Genomic DNA, 23,978 nt, shown 5'->3' on the forward strand with positions numbered 1-23,978 from the left:
CTGAGCTCCGTTAATTTCCCTGATAATTCTGAGTGTTAGTTTATCAATGCGTCAGCAGAGGCACTCATTGCTTGCTGTTCCTGATAGCGTTGTGGCTGTTGGGGGGATGCCACAGATAACAGGTATACATTTTGTAAGGAGGCTTAATCAACCATGTTCACTCTGACAACAAAATGTATTTGGGGGGAGGGGAAGAGAAAGCACAGACGGAGGAATAAGCATAAATTAACAATGCAGCTGAAGAAATGCAAGCAACGATAATCATTAAAAAAAACCCAAACAAACCCAACCACTATATGTTGGTTGAGGATGCACGCAACGTAACAAAATATATTGAAATGGATCCGGTTCTGGATCACCTGCATGACAGGAAACGTATAAGGCATTTATTTGAAATCAGCTTTCCAATCAAATTGATTGTTCATACTGCAAACGAGGGAATAGGATGGACAGACCTTGGTTGCCTTGGCAACCGGTGTGTGTCTACCCTGCTTAGAGTCATTGCAGAAGGTTAGCCGTGACATGACTTTCTGGATTGCAGCGCCAGAGGTTTTGTCAGCAAAGGACATCGGCGGTATAAATATTGCTCAAATTTTCCCTCTCAGCAGGTTTCTACAAGCATTTTCCACTACCCATTGCATAACGAGCAATTAAATATTTTAGCTCGGCAGTCACTTACCCTGCTGATAATCGCAGAATGGCATCATTGCACACGAGTGTTCATTTTCTCTTGCAGGAGAAATGAGAACAGTTGCTGGAATTAATTTTCAGTGATTTAATGAAGGAAGAAAGTTAATGCAGCCTGAAAAGGCCTACAGATGATGCCAGGATGTTCATTGACTACCACAGTCAGGGCAGCATAAACCGTTTGGTATGTCTCTTAGCAAATAAGCACATTGAGCCCTCTTGTCATTGTATATATACAAATGCAGTTCAGGAATTTGAAAACGAGCACGTGAATTGCCTTTTAACAGTGTCATTAATAATGACTGTACCAGGTGACTCAGCCTCTCAGAAAACCTCACTGGGGTGCACTTCTGTCCTCCTACCAAAAGATGTCATCATATTCCACCTGGATTCTTTGGCCATTCCTAGCCATTCCATAATTACCACTTCCTCTCGGGGTCCAGCTTGTTCCTGGGTTTGAGTTCCTTGTCAGAGGTTGTTACTCACCACTGTAGCACTTATACATGCTACTTGATTTCTCAGTGAGACCCTATCACATTTCTGATCTTGAGTTTTTGCTGTGGTCTTCGTCAGGCCTCAACCAGTTTCCCTGCTGCAGTCAAGCTTGGTAGCTCAGTTGGGAGATTGTAGTGCTCTGCTGTTTCTATTTTGCCACAGGGGCCCCGTCATCGGCTTGAGCTAGTAGGGATCAACCCCAAAAGAAGGAGGTTGTAACAGGTTGAAGACCACAATCCTGCCATGTCAGGCCACCTAGGAGTGCTTTGTTTAGTAGCTTATCGTGACTCGGGACTTCAGCTTACTCTTTGTGTCCCTTCTAGGAATATGCATATGTTAGTACACATTTCTGTGAAAGTCAAATTGATTTAGTGCACACAAATTAATTTACTGCATCTTAATTCATCAGTTTATTGCATTAAATCAATTTGGCATGCATTAAAAGCTCCCTATTAAAACAAATGTGTGAAACTATCAAAAAAATATGAAAATCGAGAAAGATTCATGAGAAAATATATATATTTATTTAAAACACTTGTAGCCCGCATATCAATCATCTATGTGGAAAACAACGATACATACATAATTAATTAAAACAAAACATTGCATACATAACAAAATAGAACATAGCAGATTATTAAAATAACAGCATACAATAAACAACTTACACATATGCCTTAAAATAAAAAGCCAAGCAATTACAAGATTGCAAAGTAACCAAATTTGAAAAGGCAAGTAAAAAAAAATAAAAAAAGGTTTTCAAATTTTTCCGAAATGCCCCCCAAAAAAATCAGAGGTCAGATGGATAGAATCTGGAACAGAGTTCCATAGTAAAGCTCTGGCTACTTGGAACATACATGATCGATTTGCAACTTTGGTGACAGAACGAAGAGTGGAAAGTGGAAAGTGCACATCCCTAGACCCTTTTCCTGATGGGATCCATCACAGTGCCATAATCAAAGGAAGGTTTGATTAATGGTTTTGGTTTGTAGCTGCAATTTAAGCTAAACCAAAGGAGAAGAAGGGATAGTAGATGGCATGTATGGGTAGGCCGGATAAGCCTTTTGGCCATTATCTGTCTTCGCTTTGGTTTTTTTTTTCCGTTTCTGTTAAATAAGAATAAAGTTATTTGTCTCCACTTCTCCTGAAAACGTTCTGAATAAATAAATAAGATGGCAAGACCTTCATACATTTTTATAGCTATACTCAGTATTTCATTTACAGTTTTTATATGGCACTTTGCCCAGATCACCGTACAAAGGAAATACAAAATGAGTTTAGTACTATACACAGTAAAACAGGGCCATGAATCAATGAGAGCCAGCCAGACTTTTTTTATTTATTTATTTTTGAAGTCCAAGACCTGCCTTAGCTCTTCTCATTAAACTTTCCTCCATAATGAGCCCAGAAACTGGCTTCAAGCCATTTTGCAGCTAAAACATTCAGTATCGGGGGCTGAAAACCATTTCAAATGTGCTGCGGAGAAAGCTGGATGGAGTCTGAGAGTATCGCCCGTTCCCTTGCCTCAGATCATTTTGCCCATTTTTAGGACTCTTTCTACGTTCAGGGCAAGCGCACGGGAACGTTTCACTTTGATGAACAAATGTGTCGCCTTGTCAGTTTCACATTTGACGGCTGGTGCCCTGGATAAAAGGCTTTGATCAAGTAAAACTGTTTTCAGTAGCGGCATCATGAGCTTATACGTGATTACAAGGTCTGAAATGTATGAAGAAAGCACACAATAACTCATATATACCAGATAAGCTACACTGGAACATTGTAATGGTCAGTACTCACTTCCTGGAGTAGAGAAATATTCTAATGCTTAGCGCAGCAGGTTATATGAACAAGGTCCAAATCTGACATCCTACTGCTATTCCTTGGGATTTTGGGCAAGTCACGGAACCCTCCATTGGGTCAGGTACAAACTTAGATTAAAATCTTCCAAGCAGTGGCACCCATCCTTCTTTTTGCCTCCCCTCGCTCCTCCCCCCGCTCCTCCCCCCACCGTGTGCGCCTTCATTTCTCCCCCAACGTACCTCTAGCTCTTCGCCAGTGCGAGCAGCAACTCCAATCTGCTGCTCGTGCCAGCATTGGCTCTCCCTCTGACATCACTTCTGGTTCCTGTGCCCAGGAGGTGACATCAGAGGGAAAGCCAAACACGGGCAGAAAGTTGGTGATGCTGCTCGTGCAGGGAATAAAAGGGGTGAAGGAGCGATATATGATGAATCCAAGGGTAAGTGTTTAATGTGACATATTGAAAGGGCCTATTTTTAAGCAATCCTTGTTCGAAAGTTTAGCTTTTTTCTGCGAGTTTTCTTTTTGCTACGATCATTTCAAAAACACTATTTTATTCAACCTCCCTCCGGATCACTATGGGCTGAAGGCTAAATCATTTTCCATATGAGTTAGTTGATGTGGAACATGTTCAGCTTTGATGGGTCTCTTCTGTGGTTCTGCTTTCCATTTGAAGTCTGCAATTTCTGCAGAGTTTGACTTTGTGGGCTGTCCAAAGAGATCAGGCAGATTGGACTGAGATAACTCATTCGCTGCAAAGCCCAGCTTCAAACGTATCTGTTGCTATCAGTCTCATGACCCAGTACTCAGTGGACATAACATGCCCCAAGTCATTTACATACTCAGAAAGAAATACATAAAATTACAAAAAAATATATATTTTTCCAAGCGTGCTGAGCATGTGATTTGGGAAAACAAGGGTCACTTATTTGTACTAGATTTTTATTTTTTTTCAGTTTTGTGAGAAATGTTGGATATGTCTGAGTTTCTGTACCAGATCAGAATGCTTTCAATTCATAATACTGCGTGCCTTTTCAAAATATGTATGTTCAGTTCCATCTCTGAGTCAGAGGGCTTTTCCATCTTCTGAATATTGACTTCCAAGGCTGCAGAAAGATCCTCATATATCGTTTTGATTTCGCACCTTCAAACGATATCCTAGAAAGCACGGAAGGGGCACTATTTAATGAGCTGGGGGCATTTACAAGGTGTGAGGAATGTGCACTAGGAGCCAACAGTGTAAGGAACGGTCTAAGATTTAAATTTCATGCAGGGAAGAAACAAAACTGCAGGCTAGATATTCAAAAATACTCAGTTACAGATGCAGATTGGATAAATAGACTTTATAATGTGCTGGAAGCAGATTCAGACTTTGAAGGGGAAAGATTGTGTTTAAGTGCCAAGGAAAGATAACAGCTCATAGCAACCTAATACATAATGGGAGATAAAGACCAAATTGGTCCATCCAGACTGCCTAGTAGAGGCCTATGGAATCTGAAAGCCACTCTCCTTTCCCAGCCTCTCAGGGTTTTATTTTAGAGTCGACCACTAGGCTAATCCTGGGAGCTGTTTGCTGCTCTTTTGGGGTGTCAGGTCAAAAGTGCGCCGGGACAAAGGCGCACGCAGACAATTGAGCGCAGCGCGGAGGTGCGCGCCGCAGAAAATTACTGTTTTTACGGCTCCGACAGGGGGGCGTGGGGGGGAACCCCCCCAACTTTACTTAATAGAGATCGCGCCGCGTTGTGGGGGTTGTAACCCCCCACATTTTACTGAAAACTTCACTTTTTCCCTGTTTTTAGGAAAAAAGTTAAGTTTACAGTAAAATGTGGAGGGTTACAACCCCCCAAAACCCCCCCAACGCCGGCGCGATCTCTATTAAGTAAACTGGGGGGGGCTCCCCAACAAAACCCCCCGTCAGAGCCCCTAAAAACTGTAATTTTCTTCAGCGCGTGCCTCCGTCATGCGCTCAGTTGTCGGCGCGCGCCTTTGTCTTTCGCCAAGTGGTCTATGAACCCTCTTTTGGGTATGTCCATAATACCTGCAGCTTTCATTCAGCCTGCTATCTCTTTTCAGTTTCACTTCTAATCATAGGGTTACCAGACGTCCGGATGTGCCCAGACATGTCCCCTTTTTAGAGTACTCTCCGGGGGTCTGGATGGGTTTTGAAAACCATTGAGCTCGGGGCACAGGTGTGCATGCGTATGACATCATCGCATTGTAGCCGTGCATGCACAGATGCCCTCCAGATGTGGCCCTGAAAGAGACAGTGTTTGTGTGGGGCCAGGGTTGGGGGCCGGAACGGGGCAGGCCCAAACATCCTCTTTGGCAACCCTATCTAATAGGGGTGGAAGGGAGACAGCATCCACTAGAGCAGTGTTCTTCAACCTTTTGACAACTATGGACCAGCGGAAATAAAATAGTTATTTTGTGGACCGGCATTTGAAGAACACTGGGCTAAGTCGTGGGCCAGACCCCGCCCCATAATAGTACTAATTGTAACACCATTTTTTCCATTCAATTTCATATATACACACAATATAACCTTATTAACAACACATAATGGTTAACCAAAAATTAATCTAGACAAAGCAGACTGTATGCTTCTCAACATTCATTCCGACCAGAACACAGATAACCACTATGCAAATATGGGACCAAAAACTAAAAGTACTAATACATACAAACAATCCATAAAATGCAATACTCTGCATGCAGGAGAACCCCAGAGGAAAAGAAACAAATGCATTTCTTCCCGAACAGTGCAAAATATAGACAGCAGATGTAAATTCTCAGACACAATTCAATCACTAAATTCATAAATCTAGGCAAATGGATGTCAGGTCTCAGTTTATAACGATAACTTTTAAGCTTCTAAATTCAGTTAGGCACTGCAGCAATGAAGAAGAGGGATCCGGTCCAAAGAGAACATTGTCCTGATGCACGTGCCGGCCTTGTGGACCGGCAGGAAATTTCTGTGGACCGGCAGTTGAAGAACACTGAATTAGAGGATTAAGGAGGAGGTCAAGCTTTAATCCCTCCAGTGATCAGCTAGTCAGTCAGAGCACTTTTATGTAACTTAAATATGGTTAAACTTTTCTTCCTGTTCCATTATAGCTAGCCTCACATACCTGGACGCATGGCCCCGCCCTACTCTACCCCCATTCTACCTTGTTCTGTCTCCGGCCCTGCCTAGTCCCACCTCAAGTCCTGCCTTATTCTGCCCCTAGCCCCACCCCCTCCAAGTCTTCTCCAACGAGCTCCGGCTGCATGGGTGGATGCCCTCCTGCCTGACGAGAGCAGGTAGCGCGGGGGGGGGGGGAGTGTCTAAAGGTCTGTATTTTTCATTTGGAAAATCTGGTAACCCTAGCTAAATCCAGCTCCACCTGGGGCCACTGGGCTCTGCCTCACCTGGGGTAGTTGTTTCTCCTTGGTCCACTGTCTCTTTCTGGTACTTGAAACTCCTGTGGTGTCTTCTTCCTGCCCAGTTAAATCCTTTTGAGTATCAGGCCCTATATTACAAAAATGGGAAACACCTCTTGATAATTTATCAGACCTTAAAATAACAACAATAGAGGTTTACTAGATAAAAGGATGAGAAACCTGTATTAGTTCTGCATGATACAATAGAGGTTTACTAGATAAAAGGATGAGAAACCTATATTAGTTCTGCATGATGGTGAAATGAAGCATGACTACCATCTGGTGGTGAAAGAGAGTACTACCAATTGCTATTGGAAATCATATGATGGCCATATTTGCCAACTTGGGGATGAAGAAATGAAAGTAAACAAATAAAATGAAGACACTTGTACCCTGAGGTTGAAGGTTCAAACCTCATGCCGCTCCCTGTGACCCTGGGCAAGTTACTTAATCCTCCACTGCCCCAGGCCTATTAGATAGATTGTGAGCCCACTGAGACAGATAGGGAAAATGCTTGAAGTACTTGTATGCAAACTGCTTTGAGTGTGGCTGTAAAGCTACAAAAAGCAGTATACAAGTCCCACTCCCTTTCCCTGATGTCATAATGCCTCATTCTACCAATGCCTAAGAGCCAACCTCATCAGTGATGTCACAATGGCTTCGTTATTCTATACTTGGCTCACTTCTGCTTTTGTATTGAAGAAGAGTGTGGCTTAGTGGTTAGAGCTACAGCCTCAGCATCCTGAGGTTATGGGTTCAAACACCACACTGCTCCCTGTGATCCTGGACGAGTCATTTAATCCTTCACTGCCCCAGGCCCATTAGATAGATCATGAGCCCACTGGGACAGATAGGGAAAATGCTTGAAGTAAGCAAACTACGTTGAATGTGGTTGTATAACGACAAAAAATCAGTATACAAGTCCCTTTCCATTTATTCTGAATTGTTTCTTTGTATAACCCCCTTGTATACTCGGATCAGATGAAGGCAATACAGCTGTGGAAAATAAGTAAGTCCAGTGAAAAGGTATCATCACTAGAGTTACCAGATGTCCTGGAAAAACCCAGACATATCATCTTTTTAGAGGACTGTCTAGGTGCACAGATGGACTTTCCAAAACCCAGCAGTTTGTCCAGGTTTTGGAAAGCCCTGATGAGTTCCGGCTGCATCTGGAGGGCCTCTGAGCATGTGCGGATGATGTCAAATCCACGCTTGCTCCAGGCCCTCCAGACAAGGCCGGAACTCATCAGGGAAGACAAGAAGCTTTGTGGGAGCGGGGCTGGGGGCAAAATGGAACAGGGTTGGAGGCAGAACTGGGCAGGGTTGGGGTGGAATGGTACGGGGTCATGTGTCTGGTGTTTTGCAGCCCAAAATTTTGTAACCCTAATCATCGCCTTCAAAATCTTTGTTGATCTTTAGTTCTATTAGGGAGCAGTTTGCTGATTTCCAGAATTTATGGGAATATTTAAAGTGTTTCTATAAGAACAAAGGAAGTGCCCTGCTGAGACAGACCAATTGTCCATTGTGTTCCTAGCAGTAGCAAATCTAGTCATGTATTCAGTAAATCCTAACTAGGAAATTTCTTCCCTAATACTTGATCCTAGAGGGAAGAGATGGCAGTCCCTACATCTATATGCCTAATTGTCAATGAGCCTGTCCTTCATAAATTTGTTCAAATCTTCTTTAAAGCAAACTGTACCACTAGGCTTGACCACATCTTTCAGCTAGTGCCACTGTAACTTATCTTGAGGCCCTAGTGCGGAAGGACTTTCAGGACCTTACTCTGATGTAATCAAGAAGTGGAGATGAGGTGATGTTATACAGGAGAGACCCCCCACCCCCAGAAAGAACATTGCAATTATTAAGAGTGAAATGAGATCAATAATTTGGAGGGCTCAAGCCACAGTAGTCTATGCCCAAAGATGGCCTTATCCAAAGAAACAAATTTTTGCTTACAGTCAATGTCATAGAGCAGTCAATGTCAATGTCATAGAGCAGAAAGTGACTGAGAACTCTTCTGAGAAGGCAGAAAGTGACCAGGTATGTGTTATTCTGAGTTCTTATTTTATGGTCGTTGGCTTACTGCTCCCATAGGAACAAATACAAATACAGCAGCACTCTAGTAGATGGAGTGGTAGGAATCTGGGCTTAATCATACTTGACAATCTTAAACTGGTCCAACAGGTGGATGAAATGAGGGCAGAACCTAGAAGAGTGCTTAAGGAGAGAAATGGCCAAGAGGAACAAAGATTTGATCGTGCCTGTGTATACGTCTCTGTTAAGATTTTATTTGGACTACTGCTATTGCTATGTACTTATTTCTATAGCCCTACTAGACTGTAGTACTTACGGAGTGGTCCCAGTGTACCCATTCCACTTTTCTCACTTGAATAGCAGAAGAGATTGAGAGGTTAGGAAGGGAAGAAAACCCAGAGTGAAATCCCAATGATTGGAAAGGGATTTTAGTCTTCTAGTATACCCCATGACAAAGAAGGAAGTTTTTCTGGGAGAAAATTAAAGAAGACCTCTAAGACACTGGAAAGATACCTAGAGGGAGAAGTTTCCAGATTCCCTTCCCCTTTAGCTGCCAGTCAAAGGAGGGAATGGTCCCCAGAGAAGGACAGTTAGACAGATTGAGTAGAAGAGCGAGGACAAGCAATGCTAAAGGAAAAACCCAACCCAGACAGAACATCTTTAAACTCAAACACTGAGGAAAGGTTGGTGCATACAGAGAAGAGGCCTGTGAGCAAAGGGTTGGAGGCTCCAGCCCTAAAATTACAAAGGAAGACCCAGTTATGGAGATATGTTCCTGATTGCTTCATTTGATTACTCCCCATGGGGGAGGGGGGTGAGGAAGAATCAGCGGCGGGTAGGCCAGGCTTCGGCATTGCAAGGAAGGAGGGAGGCAGACTGGAGTGTTTTTTTGTGGGTACCCTGTATATTGTAAAATTTTCCCTTCCTTGTAAAACTCTGTGGAGTGACGATGTTCTCAAATGGACTTTATTTGAAAGTATCAAAGTTCAAAAGGTACACTAAAATCATCCACATAAAATAATTCCATCCACATAAAAGTAAAACATCCACATAAGAGCCTTAAAGGACCTAGTCCGCTAGGGATACAGGACCCAACACGGTCCGCGTTTCAACAAAAAGTCTTCTTCAGGGGTCCCTGGGGGTCCTATAAAAGTGAGTACGTGGGAAACAATTGTGTGGTGAACCGGAAGTGAGATACTGCTAGCTGTTAGAGGGGAAAACACCCTCCAGGGATTCAAGACAAAGTTGGACAAGTTCTGGAACTTAATCAGGTGAGGCTGGACTCATTTAGAGCACTGGTCCTTGACCTGGGGGCCGCCGTGTGAGTGGACTGCTCTGCACGATGGACCAATGGTCTGACCCAGCAGCGGCAATTCTTATGTCCTTAAGAAAACAGTCACTTTTACTCTTTGCAGAGCCCTACAGTAATAATCTTTTATTTCCCCCCTCAAAAAAAATAAAAATAGTAAATAGGAGAGGGAAATGGTAATTTCTGAAAATTGTCTGGCCTCCATGTGGCTTTAAGCATGACCGTTTTGGAATAGCAAATATGCTTTTACCCTCTTTGTGGGGTAGTCTTCCTGAGACAGGGTTAAGTCGGGGTGGGTCTTTAATTGATCTTAATTGACATGGTAGTTGACTAAAGCATTAAAAACCAATTAAAACCTTGTTTAAAAAGTAGGCGCTGGAATCACATCTAAGGTCAAAGTAGGCATGGTTAGGAGCAGAGATGACTTTAGGTGCGGTTAGCCATGATTCTCATGGCCAGCGCCTATGCTTTTCTGTAGTGGCAATTCTATAAACAGCACCTATGCATGATTGACACACGTGCCGTTTTTGTAGCTGCCGCCTGATGTAGGTGCTGCTTGCAGAATCTGGCCCTAAGGATCTGATTCTGCATCGTCTCTTCCACTGATGTCACTTCTGGGTGCGTGCAAAGGAAGTGATGTCAAAGGGAGAGCCGACAGGTTTGCAAGGAGTACGTTAAAGTTCTTGTTGCTCGTGGCGGTGAACAACTAGAAGAACAGGAGAAGGGAAGGGGTGTGCGTTCATGGTAAGGAGAATCGGCAGTGCCTACCACCTATTTTTAAGTTTGCTTGCCTTTGCTTCAAAACCATAACAGGTTCATCCCCAATCTATCTATCTCATCATTTCAAATTTCCAGGCACAACTTGTATACGTAGTGCTTCCTTGTTCGTTTTCCCATCCTTGAAGGGCTGTATCTACAAGAGATTCCTCGATAGAACGTTATCATTCTAAGCAGGCAAATGGAATAAATGTTTAACCAACTTGATCTCAAACGCTCTTTCTTATCAAACTTTTAGGAAGTCAATCAAAACTTATCTCTTTGATAAATTTCTCCGACTCCATTTCTGCCTTGATGTATTTCTAAAATACTTCCAGGAAAAATTGGATTAATCTTACCATGTTAATGTAATTTTGAAAGTTTTGGGTTTTTTGGGGGGGGGGGGTTTGTAATATCGTTGTCTGTATACAGTCTCTTCCTCTGTAAACCGCTCTGAACTGTTTGTGGTATTGCGATATATAAAAATAAAGTTATTATTATTATTATTATTATTATTAATATGAGTCCCAATATTGATACAGCTTACACTGGCTTCTTGTTGTTCTGTGTATTGAATTCAAAACTTTGTGCTTGATTTTCAATGTACTGAATGACAAAGGTTGTGTCATCTTGAATTTGCTGTTTCATTTTTATCAGCCAGAGAAAACTGCGCTCCGAGAATCAGATGAAACTTGATCAATCTAAGCTGTGAATACAAGGAGTAGTACAGTGGAATTTGCAACCAACTGTAATTAAGCAGTCTTCAGATGTGATGCAATTTAGAAAATGCATAAAAACTATGGGCTCCTTGCTACGGGAGTTAGCGCGTCGGATGTTTCATCACCGCGCTAACCCCCGTGGCAAGCCAAAAAACTAATGCCTCATCAATGGAGGCGTTAGCGACTAGCGCGGCAGGCGGTTGAATGCGTGTTAACCGCCTACCGCGCCTTGATAAAAGGACCCCTATGTTATTTGAGAGGGTATATAAATTAATTGATTTTTTTTCCTTGACTTTTTGGCAAAATTTTTTAAAAAATAAGTTTCTGTTGTCTCCTATCAGGGGAGTAAATATATTTTCTTTGAACCTGCCCAATTAGGTTTTTTCCTTGAAGGTAAAGGAATCTCCACACAGTCCGAATGATACAGGTTAATTATGCGGTATTTTTATTTTGGATAGGATAAGATCTAGCTGCTCTATTACTAATATTTTTATTTCCTTTTGTATATTCCCCCTTTCTCGAGGGGTTCTATTTTCATCTTGTCTCTTCTCCTCAGGTTGTGGACTGTATTAGATGATTATTATGGATGTTTAAATTTCAGTTCTTAGTTTGTATTATGACTAAGAGAGTATTATATTTCTGTATTTCCTTTAAACATCTTTGTATATAGGATGTATTAAAATGATAAATAAATAAATTAAAAAAAAAATAAGTTTCTGCATATATAGTAAATGCAAGAGAGAGTGTACATTATAGTATTTTTCAATTGTATGTTGAATATACATAGATTTGGTTGGGTTTTATTTTCCTTCAGCAAAAACGTGCCGCTTTAAGAAATTCTTAGATAGGACTCTGGCGTTTCAAGCAGGAGTAATGAATTCACGTTTGAATGCGCTTATTACTCCAGCCCTCACTTATTATCAGTTTCTGAGAGATTTTAAAACTTATCTGTTTAAACAATACAATATTTAATGGATTTCAAAATTATCATGATAAGCAGATTTTTAAAATTATTTTTATGGAATAATGTTTACAGTTGCTTATCTATTTTAGTATAAATAATCTGTTTTGTGCATATTTTACTTTGAATAAGTTAGGGTTGTATTTTGTTAGTATTTTTTATTGAATTGTGTTATTTTCTTTTATAAGAAAATGCTTGAGTACCTGATTGTAAAAACCGCTTAGATAACCTTGATAGGCGGTATATAAAATCCTAATAAAACTTGAAACTTAAAAACTTGAAAAACTATTTGGATCTGTATTTTAATTACTTGTAATTACTATTGTGTAAACCGCCAAGAACTGATGGTTTGGCGGTATATAAAAATAAACTATTATTATTATTATTTGTTTGACATTTGTTATAATGAATGCTGTTATGTAACCCGCTCAGAACTGTGGATGTAGCGGGCAATAAAAATTTTTAAATATATAAATTTACTCACATTACCCCTCTCCTCACTTCACTTGCTCCCCATCCATATCCGAATACAATTCAAATTCCTCTTACTGACCTAGAAGTGCACTCTCAACACAGCCCTTCAGTAACTCTCCTCACTTATCTTCCCCTATGCTCCCACCCATGAACTTCATTCATCAGGCAAGTTCCTCCTAACCGTACCCTTTTCCTCCACTGCCAACTCTAGACTCCCTCCCTTCTATCTTGCTGCACCATATGCATGGAACAGACTACCTGCATCACTATATCAGGTTTTCTCTTTTGCTAAAATCCCACTTTTTTGAGGCTACTTTCAACTCCTAACTCCCACCCTCCGTAAAATTACCTATGTCCTTCCAATCATTCTCTCTGCAAGGAACTCTCCTACCCCTATATGTCTTGTCTGTCTGTCCAAACTAGATTGTAAGTTCTTTATAGCAGGGACCGTCTATTACATGTCAAATGTACAGCATTGCGTACACCTTTCAGTGGTCTAGAAATGACAAATAGTAGTAGCTGGAGTTCTATTGGCAATAATATGAGGGAAACATTTCTCATAGGCTTGCAATTTATTATCCGAACACTAGGTGGTAGCATCAGCCTATGGAAGTTTCATCTACCACTTCCTGTTTCACAGCTTCTATACATGTTTCCAAATTTGATGCTTACACTATTTTATTCTGTTCTTACATCTCATCTCATCAATCCCTGTGCTTTTGAAGATAGGGTCAGCAGTCTTGATTTAAAAAACAAAAACAAAGCCCAAGTACTTTTATCAGGAACAATAACGTTTGTATCGTTAGCAGAACATATACAATTTCTGTGACAATTTAATCCTGCTCTTGCCCTACTCATTATAAAGCAAGATAAATATTTTTTTAAATGGCTCAGTAGGACTAAATTGTATAATTTATTATTTTCAAAAGTTGCACTAAAATTGGGTGTGTATGTGTGTGTGTGTGTGTGTGTGTGGGGGGGGTTCTTTAGTTCTCTTTTATGCCCATTGCTTGTGCTGGAAAGTGTCTTCTTAGGGGCATTTTCAATATGACATCTAGATGCTATGAGGAAAATTCACCATGTTCAAGGTCCAACTTTTTGTTTTGAAAATGGCCATTTGCTAGATTTTTTTGAGCTCAATATATCTACCTTTTAGGACTATTTTTAAACAAAAAATACCCAATAGAAAACCACACAAAAAGAAGCCATTAGTAGGTATGGGGGCCAGCATCCCTAGTAAACTGGCCACTCACACATCCCAGCAGAGCAGTGGGGTACTCTAGGAGGCTCTGCAGTAGATTTATCATAAAAAGTCCCAGATATACCTTTCACTGTCACCCCCATACATTGTATGAGAAGCCCTCCCAAACTGACTAAGAACCAGATCTCTTAGGCTTCTGCAGCTGGCGTCATGACTTTTGCAGGTTTCCGGTTCTTGCCGTGTTGGTGTAGAAAGAACCGACGTTTCAGCCATCATGCTGTGGCTTTCTTCAGGCTATGCTGAGGTCTGCAGTGTGTCTTCATATACAGTCTAGTGGGTTCACGGACCTGATTGAGAACAGGGCAGTCTGCGGGTCGAGAAATTTGAATTTTTGGCGGGAAAGTTTGTAGGCTGTCCTCACCAGCCCGTTGCGGAACCTGGGCTCCCTTCAATTATTCCGCAAACAACTGAAAACTTGGCTTTTCATCAAATTGTAACTCTATCCTCCCCCCCTTTTTCTCCTCCCTTCTACACATAAATTCATGTAAACCTTTTTCTTCTTCTCTACCTATTATTTAAGTTCTTGTAAACCGTGTCGAGCTCCATACTCATGGAGATGATGCAGTATATAAATTTAAGGTTTAGATTAGATTAGATTAGATTAGAAGTATGCCGTCTCTGGATAAATTCAAGAGTTCCCTGAAATCTTTCTTGTATAAAGATGCCTTTGAAATCTAAATCTAAGATCTATGCTCAACTTTTTCTAAAGGATAAGTACGTTAAGATTTGAAGTAAAAGAGGCTATGGTTATTTCCCCTTATAATCCTAATTGTACTTTCCCATAAATGTTGTTTTCCTATAATTAATGTAACTCTAGCCTAGTCCCTTTTATATCAAGTTAGTCCTATTCCGACTCTAGATTTTAAGCTGTAATATAATGACTGTTTTATCATGTACATCGCTTAGAAGTTTTCATAGGCGATATTATCAAATTTTAAATATACCCTATTACATCACATTGAAGGTTATACTGTTACAGAGAGGGAAAGTTACAGTTCAGACGAAGGTTACATTGTTACAAAAGGGAAGCAGAAGAGCTCAGAAGAGATTACAGATTTACATACATAATCAATTCAATAGTGTATGGATGCAGATGCAAAATATGTGATCACAAGATACGTACGATGTGGATTATATACATTGTGGTCGGGAAAATAAATAGGAGAAGATACATGAATAAGGCGTAGATATAACAATAGTTATATAATTTCAATTTACGTATATAGTTATAGGATACGCATGTGTTGATGCATCATTTTGGTTTACAACTGATTCGAGGGGGGCAGTTGCACTGTCAAGTGCAGAGACATTAAGTTGAAAGGTACGTTTTCAACCGTTTCCTGAAGGTGAGGTGGTTTAGTTCGGTTCTTATGGCTGTGGGAAGGACATTCCAGGTTCTCGTAGCGACGTGCATGAAAAGGGAGTTGGATATTCGCTTGTACTTCACTCCCTTGGGTGAGAGGATGATCAGCTGGTGGGTGCTGTCTATCCTGGTTGAGGCGAAGAGAGAGGAGGCGAGCAGCTGGATTATGTGTGTTGATGTCTAGTTCATGGTGTGGTGGCGGCGAAAAGGGCAAATAGAATGGTAGGAATGATTAAGAAGGGGATCACAAACAGATCGGAGAAGGTTATCATGCCATGGTACGCCCTCACCTGGAATACTGCGTCCAGCGTACATGAAGAAGGACACAGTACTACTTGAAAGGGTCCAGAGAAGAGCAACTAAAATGGTTAAGGGGCTGGAGGAGTTGCCGTACAGTGAGAGATTAGAGAAACTGGGCCTCTTCTCCCTTGAAAAGAGGAGACTGAGAGAGAACATGATCAAAATATTAAAGATAATGAAGGGAATAGACTTAGTAGATAAGGACAGGTTGTTCACCCTCTCCAAGGTAGCGAGAACGAGAGGGCACTCTCTAAAGTTGAAAGGGGATAGATTCCATACAAACGTAAGGAAGTTCTTCTTCACCCAGAGAGTGGTGGAAAACTGGAACGCTCTTCCGGAATCTATTATAGGGGAAAACACCCTTCAAGGATTCAAGACAAAGGAGATAAGGACAGGTTGTTCACCCTCTCCAAGATAGAGAGAACGAGAGGGCACTCTCTAAAGTTAAAAGGGGATAGATTCCGTACAAACGTAAGGAAGTTCTTCTTCACCCAGAGAGAGGTAGAAAGCTAGAATGCTCTTCCGGAGTCTGTCATAGAGGAAAACACCCTCCAGGGATTCAAGACAAAGTTAGACAAGTTCCTGCTGAATCAGAATGTAGACATGTAGGGCTAGTCTCAGTTAGGGCGCTGGTCTTTGACCTAGGGGCTGCCATGTGAGCAGACTGCTGGGCACGATGGACCACTAGTCTGACCCAGCAGCAGCAATTCTTATGTTCTTACATATAAAATACAAAATACCAGACAATAAAATACATCAGTGACCAGCACCTTACTGTCATCAATCTCTATTTTTCCTTATTCATTCCATCTCATACCCTATATTTCATCTGGCAAAAAAGGTGCCGTTTCAGCAATCTCTTGAAATGTTGTACATTCTGTTGTTAACGAATGTATCCAGGGAGGTTATTCCATGCCCCTAGGCCCAATATAGTGGAAAGTGCTATCCCTGGATGATGTTAGTCTCGGCTCTCTTACAGATGGAATTTGCAGATCTAGTTGTTCTGCAGACCGAAGCAAACGAGAAGTCGAATGTGGCAGGATACTCTGAACAAGATATTTTGGGGCCTAGATTGTGCAGGCACATATAAACAGTTAACAATAACTTCTAACGAATCCTATCCCTCAACTTCAACCAGTACAAACTTACAAAGTACTCTGTCATTGGGATTTATTTGTATTCCACAAGGCTCGATAGCTTTTTGGGTGTGGATGAGGTTCCCGGACCCCGATGTAACCTATAACCTATATTTCACTTGGTATAGTTGGGGTTCTGAGGCTTTTTCCTTCCACCCGTTCTTTAAACATCTCGGAGCCAGATTTAATGCTTCTATCCTGATTCTCAGTTTGTAATAATATTTATCTATTTAATTGAACGTATTGCATGCTTTGCATTTGGTAGGAGAATGTATTTTGATATTTTATCTTGTTTCTATCTTCTTGGGTGAAATTTACTACTTCCCAGAACCAAGAACAGGTTTCAAAGCTATTGGTGGACAAGACGCTGCTGATGTCCGCTTCAAGTTTCTTTATTTTTGATATACCGTTTATCAAACAGGTATCTAAACGGTTTACAATAAAATGAATTTTAAAAGAAAAATTTTAAAGTAAAGATATAATATAGCTAGAGTTAAAAGTAAAATTGCACTGCATCAGGTTGATTCTTTTCACCACCCAGTTTCCTCCTGTAGTTGAAGCTTGTTCACATCCCTTCCTTCTCCCTCACCTACCAGATACCCTTCATCTCCCTCCATCTATGTTGACTTCATCCTGCCACCACTCAACCTCGTCTCCCAATCACTAAGCGGCCTACACTTGTTCATATTGGGTCATCATTTGCCCTTGATATGCAGGCCACCTTGGCTATATCCGCTATTTTCCACACCGCCTCTATCTGCCAGGTGAGTTTATGGGATATCCATAATGAATATGCATGAAATTAATTTGCATGGAATAGAGGTCTAAGCCCTGGTGCGTGGCCTCTGAGCAAGGGTTATCACTGCAATCCTGCAGAACTGGACTGGGTAAATTGGCAAATGGATATTTATTTATTTAAATAATTTATAAACTCTGCTATCTGCCTTTGGCCCCTAACTCTCTTAATTCTTTACGAACTATAAGACCAAGAACCTCTCAACTGTATAAACTTTCTTTCCCTTCAATTAAGGGAATAAAGGCATTAGGTTATGTCTCTCGCTCCTTCATATACATCTTTACTTCTATTTGGAACGAACTACCAGTTGAGATCAGATCTACTTTTTCTCTTTAGAAAATAGCTGAAGACTTTTCTCTTTCAAAAAATTGTTACATAAGTAATTCTATTTGAAGAAACAGCGGAACCTGGAGCAGCCCGCTCTCACAACAAACCTCTTGTCACCCCACCCATCCTGGGTCCCAATAACACACAAAAGGAAAGAAGAATGGAACTGTCCAAAAAGACAGGTGTGCACTAAAATAGTGTCCACAAACTTATCTGTAAATGTACAAATCTTTTTATACTTCCAATATCATCATGGTACAATCAATGATTCAATGACTCGACATGTACATGTTTTGGCCAACAGGCCTGCCTCAGGAGTCTTTCAAACCCTCACTTAAGGTTTTATTTCACTGTCTTTACGTTCCGCTAGACTACAGCTTCTTCACTCTCTGTTTCTGACAGTTTCAAACGGCCGGTCCTCAACAACGTTGAGGCAGGCCTGTTGGCCGAAACATGTACATGTCGAGTCATTGAATCATTGATTGTACCACGATGAAATTGGAAGAATAAAAAGATTTGTACATCTACAGATAAGTTTGTGGACACTATTTTAGTGCACACCTGTCTTTTTTGACAATTCCATTCTTCTTTCCTTTGGCATTTTTTTTTTTTTGTTTTGTTGTTCCCCCGTTTTGTGTGTCCCAATAATACACTCCACACTGTCATTGGTAAAAACCTGGCTGCAGCCCTGTTTATTGAAATAAACATATAACTTCAATAAATTATAACCATATTTAACAAACAGGCATTGTAAACAACATTGTAAACAAACACATCTTGAACCCGAGCTACTATGGCCATTAAATGTGTCCCCCCCGACCCTGCCATGCTAGCAAGGGTCTGTAATATAATAATGGCCCCCGACCCTGCCGTGCTAGCAAGGGTCCAAGGGGTAGCATGTCTCCACATGCCCCATTGTCCAGGGTCATCCGACCCACCAGGCATGGCTCCGCGCCGGCCCACCGCTCATCCCTTGATGAGCCCAGCAGCCAGTAGCTCAGGATACTGCCACCTACACTACCCATTCCCTCAAAAACTCAGCATCGTGGGTGAGTGGGCGGGAAGCTGTCTTGGAGAACCCGGCGACCGTTTGAGTCCTCCAGCTCCCCCCTCTTTATCAATCCTCCCGTCGTCCCCCTCACTGCGGTCCCTACCAATCCAGAGTCTCCCCCGCGGCAGGAAGACTCAATCCTTCCCCCTACTCTAACCCCGCTCCCCCATCCCAACGGGCGCTCTCGCGGAACTCCATCTCTGTGTTAGATGCGCCCGTCGAGACAGGCTCTGGGGCTTTCTATTACAACCTCTTATTGTGTAACCCGAGTTGAGCCTCTGTTGTCTGGAGGATGATCCGGTATATAAACTGAAAGATTGGATTGGATCCTACAATTCTAGGCAGTGTACAGAATTAAAACATACTTCATGCAATATGAATATACTTCATGCAATATTAATATACTTATAATCAAAATATATAAAACAGGGGGGAAAAAATCACTTGGTTAAGATTCCTGGCTAAGGTTGCCAATTGGCTCCAGATTTTTCAGGACAGGCTGATCCAGTCCTGGTTTTACCTTACTACCTGCATGGACTTGTAGTTCAGGTTTTCCTATTGCCAGACTCCAGATGGCGTGCAGATAGTGGGGGAAAGCCAGGACTGAATCAAACTGTCCTGGAATCAGTTAGCAGCTGTACATCTGGCACCAGATTCTAGTCCTGCTTTTGAAAGAGATGGAATCTTAAAGGAGCAAGAGGAAATCGCCAGGTCAAAAAAAAGAGAAAAGAAAATTCACTCATTTGTGTTCTGTAAAATATAAGACCACTTAATGCAAAGCGCAAAGAGAATACATTAGTATTAACCTGCCTATTTCACAGTTTGAACAAATTGCAGAGCGGTATTGATTTCTATGTATAAGCTGAGAAAAAAGAATTACAAAAGTTTTGAGAAGGCTGAATAGCATGTATCGACCAATCCAGAATGATATTTAGGAGAGCAGTGCTTAGCTGATGAAAACAGATAGCAGTAAAATAGCTTCTCACTTGTAATTTTTATCTAATATTGTATCAGCTGTGTAACCCTTTGTAAGGATCATCCAAGTCATTATTGACGACTGGAGGAACGTGCCTAGAATTGATAAGGGATTGTAGCCAGGCACAGAACAGCTCCAAAAAAATTGAAGAAAGTTTGATATAATGAGTTTATCCTAATCAACTCTGATAGAAGCGTGAAAAGCATCAACTATTTAAAAAAAAAAAGCATAGCACCAATCAGAAAGACATATGAAGTTGGCCATGAGCTGAATGGAAGGGCCACAGAAAGCACACAGCTACTGTAAATCAAGGGACCCACCCAAGACCTGCCCTCTTGCAAATCCACTCTATGGAGGAGATGCAAAGAACTCTGGCGGTGTTCTCTACAGTGCTAGAAAACACCGAAGGAGGGTCACTTTTTTAAAAAAATATTTTTAGCGACCAATGCTGATCACTAACGGCATGCAAATGATATGCATGCTGTTAAGTGTTGAGCATTGGTCAATAAAGAGCTCGGAATTTCTCAGCACAGCTCTTGAGTTTATGCCCAGCAAATGGGGAGGGAGGTGGCTGTAGCAGGACTTGGAAGCGAGTGGCTGGAAGTAGGAGGCACGTGCAGCTGTAAATCACCCTGCCCTAACATTACAACCTACCAAAGCTCATGAGATGTCGGTAAGTTTTAGGGCAGGGGGTTTCTGTGTGCCATTAAGCTGAGTTTTGCAGAGTCACCATTGAGCTCATTAGCATAGGACTTTCAGTCACTGCTTCTGTGCACGGTAAAACAGTGGCTGAAAGCCTCTGTGCATTAGCCAGAAATAAAATGTTTCATTTAGACTGGTTAAAGAATTAATTTGTGCGTGGATCCAGGATCTGCCCCCAAATCTGAGCAACCTATAAAGCATGTAAACACAAAATGAAAGACAATCCCTAGGACAAAATTGAGCAAATCAAAAATTAGGGATGGAAAGGAACGTCTTCTTGGGATTCAGAGTTTCAAAAGCCAGCATTTATTCATATAAGAATAGGAGGGGGGCCACTGAAAAGTTCTCAGCCCAACCAAGAAGAGAATGATATGGAGCCATGAAACTTACAAGTTATTCCACACTTTTCGTTTCAGTGAGGCGAATGCATCTAGTAAACGGGCACAAGTATAGGGAAACCAAGCCATTGTGACATCACCGATGAGGTTGGCTCTTAGGCATTGGTGGAATGAGGCATTATGATGTCACAATACCAAGGGCCGTTGAAAAGTTCTCAGACCAATCAAGACGAGAATGATGTGGAGCCATGAAACTTACAAGTTATTCCATACTTTTCTTGACACTTTTCGTTTCAATGATAAACACTTTTCTTTTCAATGAAAAGTGTGGAATAACTTGTAAGTTTCATAGCAAAACATCCTTTTCACTGTAAAATTTAGCCAATTAACTCTTTCATTTTGAAGAAACCTTCATGGGAGACCGGGAGCTCTACATGGTTAACCTGAACCTCTGTGTTTCAGGAACGGATCCCAATGACCAAGGAAAACAGATCTCTTTCTCCTTCCTCCAGCAAGATTTTTTTCATATCTAGCATTTCATACAGCTTAACATGTTGATTCCCAGTTCACAATCATACCACATTGGAAGGCTGTCAATGAAACACCAGGACGATGGTTAATTGAGGGCCGACACCAAAAGACTTTTCAACAATCTTCCTCTTCAATTTTTTTTTTAAACTGTGTTTCCTGCGGGTTTACTTATTTGCTTTTGTGGTGAAAAATTAATTCAGCTGCATGATCGGTAAAAACACAGCTTCAGAGTAGCTTGTAAAGTCTTGTGATTTGGAAAGTGTCCACGATTTCTCTTAACAATGGAACTTAAATCGTGCGTAGCTCAATATCAACCAATAATTTAACAAGCAACTGGAGCATGTAATTGAGTTTGTCAGCATAATTGTATTTTGGAATGGATATCAATTTTTTTTAAACCCTGTGAGTCCTGTATTTAGGGTGCTGATTAATTCTATTAGAAAAGTTAATTAGGTAGACTCAGAAGGGAGACTGAGGGTGCGGATTCGATACAATTCATTTTAAGTACCTGGTCTCAGTCTGATTATTCTGCACACTGAAAGAAAGAAAAATAATCAGTGTGTGGCAGCAACCTACACCTCGTTGGTCGTCAGAAATTAGTAACAAGTCTCTATCACCCTCCGATGCGAGGGGACAGATTTTGAACATCAGCAGACAGACTTGATGGGCTATGGCCCTTTTCTGCCGTCATCTTTCTATGTTTCTATGTTTCTATCTCTGAGGAATGTGAAGCCTTCATTGCATAAAACAGAGACGTGAACAAAAAGGCTGGTTCCATATACCTATGCGAGAAAGTATGCATGTAATGCCATTTTCAAAGTAATTCTATAAGCGGCCCTTTCACTAAAGGATGCTAAAAAAAGAATAGGCGACCGCAAAAGCATGTTGAAAGAACAATAAAAAAGCTGAGCTCCTAAATTTATACCCCATTATCAGCCATACTTAGTAATCTAAATTTTCAGATGAAAATTCATCTTAAATTACTGTAGGAACATAATCTAATCTGACTTTCTGTGCACTTATCTAGTACAGGTTCAAGGCAATTTACAAAGAGAAGACTGAGGGGAGATATGATTGAAGTCTACAAAATCCCGAGTGGAGTAGAACGGGTACAAGTGGATCGATTTTTTTTACTCCGTCAAAAATGACAGACTAGGGGACACTCGATGAAGTTACAGGGAAATACTTTTAAAACCAATAGGAGGAAATAGTTTTCCACTCAGAGAATAGTTAAGCTCTGGAACACGTTGCCAGAGGTTGTGGTAAGAGCGGATAGCGTAGTGGGTTTTAAGAAAGGTTTGGACAAGTTCCTGGAGGAAAAGTCCATAGTCTGTTATTGAGAAAGACAAGGGGGAAGCCGCTGCTTGCCCTGTATTGGTAGCATGGAATATTGCTACACCTTGGGTTTTGGCCAGGTACTAGTGACCTGGATTGGCCACCGTGAGAACGGGCTACTGGGCTTGATGGGAGCGTTGGTCTGACCCAGTAAGGCTATGCTTATGTTCTTAAGTTAAGAAGCCCAAAGCCAAACATGGGGAATAGTGGATGCATCACATCAATGAGAACAATTCAATGTGGCAAGAAGATAGGGAAGCGGGGAGAAGGAAGCTGCCACTTACTTTCTAAATTTAAATCTATTAGTAACTATCACCCAAGAAAGCAGAAATAACTCATATAAATAAACACAATCTTCTGCTCACATAAAGCTTATATCAAATGTAATTAACCCCCCCCCCCCTTTAAAAAATTTGCAGTAGTGGTTTTTAGCACAAGCTGGCAGGCTGAAAGCCCTGCGCTGCTCCCGATGCTCTTAGGAACTCCTAGGCATTCAGCGTTGCCATCCTGCGCTAAAAAAACGTTATCGCAGTTTTGTAAAGGGGGACGGAGGTAAGTGTCAATGTATATTGTGCATCATATTCTAAACTATTTGAAAAAAAAAATTGTACCTTTAGCATTGAATTGGGCTTCACAATGCTTTAAACAACAAGTGAGAGGGAAAAGCCTCAGAACAAACGCCAGGAAGTTCTTTTTCACCCAGAGGGCGCTGCCGGAGGATGTGATAGGCAGAAGTACGCTACAGGGCTTCAAAGAAGGTCTGGACAGGTACCTGGAGGACAAAGGGATTGAGGGGTACAGATAGGAGTAGAGGTAAGGTTATAGGGACAGTGCTTCCAGAGGCTGTTGTAGACAAGAAAACATTAAATGGTTTCAAAGAAAGTTTGGATAGATTCCTAGAAGAAAAAGGGATTGAAGGGTATAGATAGGTATAGACCACTACTCAGGCGATGGGCCTGATGGGCCGCCGCGGGAGCGGACCGCTGGGCAGGATGGACCTCTGGTCTGCCCCAGTGGAGGCAACTTCTTATGTTCTTATGTTCTTAAAATATTAGTTATAGGTTATATCAGGGTATAGGAACCTCATTGGTATTAAAAAAAACAACCCTCCACACTTACTAGCTATCAATCCTTGCGCAATGCAAATAACTTCTAATATATGAAAAGATCTTTGTGAAAAAACCCTCAGCACTTATCTTAGTATCAACAA

At 41.4% G+C, this 23,978-nt stretch overlaps 2 long non-coding RNA genes across 2 annotated transcripts in view; both read right to left on the minus strand.

Moving 5' to 3' along the window:
• LOC117351451 overlaps positions 1-23,978 on the minus strand; it is a 41,865-nt gene that overhangs the window by 6,003 nt on the left and 11,884 nt on the right. The window lies entirely within an intron of this gene.
• LOC117351450 lies at positions 1,729-23,534 on the minus strand. The gene is made up of 3 exons (XR_004537413.1): positions 23,380-23,534; positions 6,388-6,488; positions 1,729-2,898 (listed from the first exon to the last, which is right to left on the minus strand). It is a non-coding gene; the product is annotated as an uncharacterized LOC117351450 (long non-coding RNA).

The sequence above is a fragment of the Geotrypetes seraphini genome, chromosome 17 (genome assembly GCF_902459505.1).
Source record: "Geotrypetes seraphini chromosome 17, aGeoSer1.1, whole genome shotgun sequence".
Taxonomy (NCBI): domain Eukaryota; kingdom Metazoa; phylum Chordata; class Amphibia; order Gymnophiona; family Dermophiidae; genus Geotrypetes; species Geotrypetes seraphini.